The sequence below is a fragment of the Martes martes genome, assembly GCF_963455335.1.
Source record: "Martes martes genome assembly, contig: SUPER_18_unloc_1, whole genome shotgun sequence".
NCBI lineage: Eukaryota > Metazoa > Chordata > Mammalia > Carnivora > Mustelidae > Martes > Martes martes.
This window is the reverse complement of record NW_027666704.1, coordinates 1,564,738-1,572,560: the sequence shown is the minus strand read 5'-3', so window position 1 is coordinate 1,572,560 and position 7,823 is coordinate 1,564,738.

Below are 7,823 nucleotides of genomic sequence, written 5' to 3'. Positions count from 1 at the left end.
CTGAAGGAGTCCCATTGTGCCCAGCTGGAAACTGGACAGAGCAGAGGAGAAGGTGAGACAGAGCTGATTGTTCAAATGTTCCCTCACCCCTCTCCAGGAACAGTCCTGGAGGAATCTTCCCAGCAGCCTGCTCCCGTCTCTCTGGCCCGACCTGCAGCTGTTTGTTTGACAGACGGTTGTGTGACGGCACTGTTTGTGGACTGACTGCCTGTACTAGGGAATCCCATGGTTGTCTTTGGTTCTTTTTTAGTAACGTTATTCAAAATACAATTTCGCGTTTATATTTGTACAAGAGTGATAACACGTTGTGTTAGAAACCTTGTCTGCAAGGGCCAAACACCTAACTCAGGTTGGACTGAGAAAAAAGAACTAAATTTCAACTCCAACAACCAGAAATGCATCTCTAGCTTCAGGGATGGCTGGATCCAGAGACCGAAGGGATAAGGTCAGAACTCTCTCCTTCCACCTCTCCCCTGTGCTGTACTCTGTGTTAACTCCAATCTCAGACACAACCTCTTACATAGGGCTAATGGATCCTGAAAGCCCCACACGTGTATCCCATCTCTCAGCATCCCCCAAAAGAAAGAGAGCTTCTCTTTTACAACTGTTGGAAAAAAAAAAAAAAGTTAGCTCATGGGCTCGCACTGGACATACTTGGGTAAGTGTCTTTTCTTGAACCAATCGCCGTAGCCAAAGGGATGCAACACCATGATTGGCCAGATCTGGACCATGTGCTTATTTCTGCATTGGGGAGTCACCTTCCCCTCTCCCCCCCAAAACTACACTGACAGCAGAATAAGGAGTGACTGCCCACGAGCCACCAGGGGATTGCTGTCACAAGAAGGAAGAACACATGCTGGTCCAGCACAAACAACAGAAACCTGCTACACGGCGCAGAAAATTGGAAAAATCTCAGAGAAGCACACAGAAGAAAATAAAGGCCAGCCATTATACCACACCGACAAGAGACCTTGATAGCCCTTCTGGGTTCTCTTTTCATACACAAGGGAACTTGGTCACACTCAGAACATGCTCCAAACCGGCAGCATGACCGTGATTCAAGCAAGAATGTGAGAAAGAGAAGAAAAGCAAAGGGACCTTTGCTGAGACAGTGGGACTAGCTGCCAACCTCCCACTGACAGGCAGTCCTCAGATCCCCACCAAGCTCAGAACAAATTTCTGCCTCCTAGAATACCTCCGGTCACCCATCCATCCATTGTCAATTCATTCATCCATTTATCCATCCATCCATCCTACCACCTGCCGATCCAATAAGCTCCAAAGTCAGACTACCCAGTCCTGGCACCTGGTTCAAATCCAGATCCCAACAGTTCCCAGCTGGGAGACTTTGGTCAAGGTCACCCGTCCACGCCCCAGTCTGCTCATTTGTAAAGAGGGGCTACTAACAGTTTCTACTGTCTAACATTATTTTGAAGATAAAACGAGGCAATGCAGGTACTAAGTGCTTAGCTGAGGGTCTGGCTCATAAAAGATTCCCAGTAGGGTTTTCTAGGGTTGGGTTACTGTTGTTTTCACAACATTAGGTACTTACATTGATCAGACATTCTCCAGGCTGCATACAGGTAGCTGAAGGGGCTAAGGTCGACCAAACACTGCCAACTACAACTTTTCCCTCTTTGCTGCCCTAGGGGCAGGTTCTGTCTACAAAGAACTGTGAGGACCACAGGAAAATGTCCTCCGGGACTTACTGATAAAAGAAGCTGCTGTATCTTTTTTCCTTTTCTTTCATTCTTTTTTTTTTTTTGAGAGAGAGAAAGAGAGAGGGAGGGAGCCTGTGCAAGGGGGTGAAGGGGTGTCAGGAGGGGCAAAGGGAGAGGGAGAAAGAATCCCTAGTGGGCTCCATACCTAGCACCGAACCTGACACAGGGCTCAATCTCAGGACCCTGAGATCATGACCTGAGCCAAAATCAAGAGTTGGACGCTTAGCCAACTGAGCTACCAAGGCATCCCAGCAAATGCTGTATCTTAAAAAACAAACAAACAAAAAAACTCAAAAAGCAAGAAACAAAAAAATACCACACACACACACACACACACACACACACACAGAGAGCAGCTCAGGGTTTGTGACTCCTGAAGGTTCTCAAGGCAGTTGTTCAGCCCTGGGATCAGCTATTGCTGACGGAAACTTCCGGGCTTACAGCTGGACACCTGAGAAATCACCAAATTGGACCATGGGAGAATCCCATTTTAATGCAGATCTGGGGAGAGGGACAGACAAGTGCCAATCCCGCCTTCATATCCTTGATGGACAGTTGATGGAAATGGACAGGCTCACAGAACACCTCAGGAACCAAGAGACTGTCCTCTTCACTTCTTCCCCCTGGGACAGAGATGTCCAGAGAGAGGGGAAGATTTGGGAGGTCACCAGGGGTTCTCTAGATAGAAAACTGCATTTGGATTTCTGGGCCAAGGCTTGAGATCTTGAAATAATGTCCTGGACCCTCACAGGTAATGGCTGCAGCTCAGGAAATCGGGGGGCGCTGTGGATGCCCTGAGCCAGCCAGCTGGCTCTGGAGACTTTACACTGAGTCTGAAAAGAGGGGGAAAGAATCAGGGCTTGGCAAGTATCAGGGCTTGCCAAGGGCCCTGAGTCAAGGGTCATTTCATGGCCAGAGGAGGGCCGAGCCCAAAGTCAGGGTCAGGAGTCAATCCGCGGTCAGGATCAGGGTTCAACCCACAGTAGGGCCCGGCCCAGTTAGTGACCAGGCTTTGCTTTTCAGGCTTTTGGTGGAGGCTGCTCCCTTGCTGGCAGGCATTTCTGGAGGTGTTCTTCACGTTCTCCTGGACCCTCTCTGCTATTTCCACACCTTTCCTTATTGCCCTCCTCCTCTGAGGCTCCAGGTGCCAGACTCACCACCCTCATTCATCCTTGGCCACATCACCCGCCATCACCCAGGACCCTGTTGCCTTCCCCTGCCGATGGCAGTGCAGGCTGCCTTGTTTTCTTCTTGTAGTTATGCTTTCTCAGTTGTGACAGATACTCCAGCTCACACAGGCTTCAGCCACGGAGCTGAACATTCGCACTCACTGAAATGAGACGTGCGGATGCATCCAGCCGTAGGTGCAGCTGCACCCAGATGTTCCGTCGGTCACTGGGCTTCCTCCATCCCTCTCCCCCATTGCCCTCATCTCCTTGCCTTTATTCTTAAGACCACTTCTCCCCATGCAGCAGAAAGATGGACTCTGACATCCGCCCCCCCCACAACCCCCGCAAGCCTATATTACTTTGATTCATTCACATCTAAAGAAACAATATTCTCCTTGCCCAGCTTACGTAGATCAAACTCACCAAGAAATTCTGATTGGACCTGCTTGGGTCACATGCTCAGTTCTGAGCCAATCACTGGGGCCAGAAGGTGAAGCGCTCTCACCGGCGGAGTCTGGCTTACATACCCATCCTTGATGAGGGTGAGTTCCACGGAAGTCACAGCGATCCCCAAAGAATGGTGGCCAAACAGACAAGCATAGATCCTCACCTTGAGCGACTAGAACTTGAACTAGGAACGACCCACTGAATCGGAAGACCCCCCCAACTCCACGAGTACCTCCAGTCCGATTGCTTCCATCTCCATTCCTTTATAGCCACCCACCCCCAAGAGGACACCATGGGCATGAACTTCCCTCCCATCCGTCCACCCTTCCTACTCTGTACTCCCTCCCCCCCAGCTTCTTGACCCAATCCAAATCTCCAGACCCCTTCACCCTTCCTGAGACTCCCAGCTCATCAGTCCTTCTCCTCGCCTTCTTTCTTTCCATCCTAGACCCATGCTCGAACCTTCCAACCACCATCATCTTCCTCTTTCCATCCTCCCAACCCTGTTCAGTCCAAATAGGAGTTCCTCCTTCAGGCTAGTGTGCTCACCACCGGGGACAGTCATGTAATTGCTGTCCAGCGTACATATGGATGGCAATGGAGATTACTTAGTGTAGAGCTTCTAAAACTTTGATGTGCCCGTGGTTCACTTGGGGATCACATTTAAAATACAGCTGCTGATTTCTTAGGTCTGGAGTGTGCAGTTCCAAGCGGCTCCCAGGTGAGGCCACTGCTGCTGGTCCTCAAAGCACATTTGGAGCAGACAGCTTTAAGCAATTCTTTTTTACTTTGGTGTTCCTCCTACTTCCCTCTGGGGAAGAACATCCTGGGGCACTTGTTAAATATAAAGATTATCGGGTCTCTCCATAGGAATTTCTGATTAAGTAGGTATGAATTGAAGGCCTAGGGACTTCACGATTTTAACACATTCCAAGTGACTCTTATCTCCTCAGGGGATTGGGAAAGACTGCTGTCTCATGGTCATTTGGGTTGAATGACTCATTTTGGCTTCCATGACTTCTCTGTCCTCCACAAGCTCCACACCTTCCCCACCCGGCTCACGTTCAGCAGGTGAGCTGGCTCCTACCTCCCAGCGAAAACCTAGGTGCATTGGCATAAGCTTCTCTGCCAATAAGCCTGAGTTACACCCTCTCTTCTCTTTGTTCTTTTCTCTCCAGTCTTGGAGAAAGAGGCACCTTGTCCACCTCAGCCCATCCCACCTGCTTGCCTCAGCCACCTTGTCTGCCCACAGCTCCCCTTCTTGCTTCTCGGCAGTTCTCATGACCCCTTCTCTGCTTGTGTAAATGCTCTTGTCCTAGAACCCCTCTCTATTCATACCCTACTCTCCTCCTCCTCCTTTTACCACCAAGCTCTTTGTGTTGGGCAGGGGGAGTGTCCCATCTATCTATATCCTACAGTGCTATCATTTAAAAAGTTACATTTTTGTCAGTAAACTTATTTTTTAACACATGTAAAGAGAATTTTTATTTCAAAATTATTTTAGATTTATAGGTGAGTCACAAAAATAGTAGAGTTCCTGTATATCCTTCATCCAGCTTCCCCTAATGTTAGTGTCTTACAGAACCATGGCACATTTGTCAAAACGAAGAAATCGACATTGGTACCATGCTATGAGCTAAACTACAAACTGTACCCTATTTCTCCAAGTTTTCTGCTGGTCTCCAAAACTAGTATATTTTTAGTCAGACAAAGCCTATCACGCTTTCAAAAATTAGGTGGCACAAATATAAAAAGAGAAAAAAATCATGGTCACCAAAGCTACCATCTGGACACAGCTACAGCTAACATTATGTTTCTTCCCCTGCCATGTTTTATCCACATAAATCTTTTTACTAAAGATTTACTAAAGATTTTATTTATTTATTTATTTAGTTAGTTAGAGAGCAGGGAAAGGGGCAAAGGGAGAAGGAAAGAGGGAATCTTAAGCAGACTCCTTGTTGAGCGTGGGCCCTGACACGGGGCTTGATTCCCTGACCCTGAGATCATCACCTGAGCTGAAATCAAGAGCCAGTGAAATCAAGCCAGTGAAATCAAGAACACTTAACTGACTGAGCCACTCGGGTGCTCCAAATCTTTTTTTTTTTTTTAATAAAAATATGGTCACCCTTCCCTTCCCACTAAATACTATATTATAAATAGCCCTCCATGCTTGTAACTGTAGCTCCAGATCATAATTTTTGTTTTATTGAAATTTTTCCTTTTCTCCTCAAAATTCTTCTGAAAAAACCTGGCTGGGGGTGCCTGGGTGGCTCAGTCAGTTAAGCATCTGCCTTCAGATCAGGTCATGATCCCAGGGTCCTGGGATCAAGCCCTGTGTAGGGCTCCCTGCTCAGCAGGAAGCCGGCTTCTCCCTCTCCCTCTCCCTCTGCCACTGCCCCTGCTTGTGCGCTCACTCTCTGTCTCTCTCTCTCTCTCAAATAAGTAAGTAAATAAATAAAATCTGGGGCGGGGGGGTGGGGGGAAGCCTGGTGGTATTCTATCCAGTTCCTGGTTTTGCTCTTATTTCTCCAGTCTTTCCTTCTTCCCCATCTTCTTTGCTGGCTTCCCTGCCGCCATTTTCCCTCTCTAAGCATCCATTCTCCATGGTTTTCTGTTTGCTCCATTGTTCTTGCTCCGTTGCACAGCTGTCATCCCCCCTTACTTGCAGTTCTAATTCTACATCTTTATATAATTCTCTGGCAGCTCCAGATCAACACATTTGGTTGCCCTATAGCCATTTCTACATCAACACCCTTCAAATACCTCAAAAGTTTCTATGTTCAGGGGTACGTCGGTGGCTTGGATAGCTGAGCCCCGTACTCTTGGTTTCAGTTCAGGTCAGGGTCTCAGGGTGGCAGGATTGAGCCCTGCATCGAGCTCAGCACTCAGTGGGGAGTCTGCTGGAGATTTTCTCTCTCTCCCTCTCCCTCTGCCCTTCTTCACCCCCCTTCTCTACACTCACATACGCACACTCTCTCCCTCTCTCTCTAAAAAAAAAAAAGAGGTTCTAGGCTCAAAATTGAACTTGGTCCCTTCCCCCTGCCCCCAAATATGTTCATCTTCCCAAAATGTCAGCTGGCAGCACTTCCATCTACCCACTTAGTCAGGCAATACCACCTGGAAGTCACTCTGCCCCCCACCCCTCACCCTAATCCAATCAGCCACCACCCCCAAAAGACAGGCAGGCTTCCAAAGACAGTTGCCTCAATGCAGTGGACCTGAGCCGTAACTTACACTTCTACACCCAGGGACAGAAGTCTTCATCAGAGGCTCTTTCAAACCTCCTTTGGCCTACATTCCCCTATACTTGGTCCTGGGACAGCCCTGTTATTTAGCTTTTTCCTTGATATCTGGGAATACCTTTTATTTTGGATCTTTTACTGTGATTAGATAGTGTTGGCAAGTGCTCTGATTTTTACGTTCTCACGGCAGCCTTAGGCCAGGCCTTACCTACGGAGGCAGCACGCCAGGGAAAACCCAGTTATTCTGTGCCACAACTCAGCCACAGAAGTCTGGAAAGGCCCAGGCCCAGGAGCGGGGCCTTCACTTGCTCCAGGCTGGTGCACACCCGGGGCTCTAAGAGATAGCTGAAGCTATACCTCCAGACTGGGGCCAAAGTTTTGCTCCTGCTATCTTCCCCAAATGCACTCCAGATAATAAAAGCAAGCCTAGATAGGAATCGTTAACGTTGATAAAACTTTTACTATATGCCAGACGCCAGAGCTGATGTGCTATACTCATAATAACCTCCTTTAACCTCACAGGGGCCTAGTAAACCAGTTTTATGCCCATTTTACCGAAAAGGAAACTGAGGCTCTGAGATCTTTGGCTCCAAAGTCCATAGGTTTAAACACTTCCTACACTCTAGGGTAGGGACTCATGGGTGCAGAACCCCAGCCATGGAAGCCTCAGCTACAGACATGCTGCTTTCCTTTGGCCTGATGTTTCTTTGTACCATATCAGAGGGTCTGCCCGGGTTTCAGCCCCTGAGCACTCCTTGCCACCACCAGGCAGTTCCCCTGCAGGCCTCCAGACCTCAGGGCACCAGCCCAAGCTAGGAGAACTCAGTTCTCTCTACCCTAGGAGCTACTTTGCTCACTGGAGCTGCAGGGAAGCCCCACCCACCAGCGGTTCCAACCTTCTTGCAGATCACCGGCTGCCATCTTTGGCCTGGTTCCCTGAAGCTGGCCATTCATTCTTTCAGCGAATATTTACTAAACAATCAGTGATAGGCACTGGGCAGGAGGCAAAAACTGTGCCTAGCACTGTGGCTCATATATACTTGGCTCCCCATCAAATTTTTTTGAATGAATGAATAGGAACTGCCGTGCTCTGTAGATGACAGCCTACAGGGGAAGACAGATTAGTAAACAGAGTGAGAACCCCAGGTGGTGAGGCCTACCGCAGGCAGAATACAGGAAGTTCTAAGACCACAGCATAGGGTAGCTACGTGGGAGGACTTCCAGGAACATTTCCTGGAGGAAGT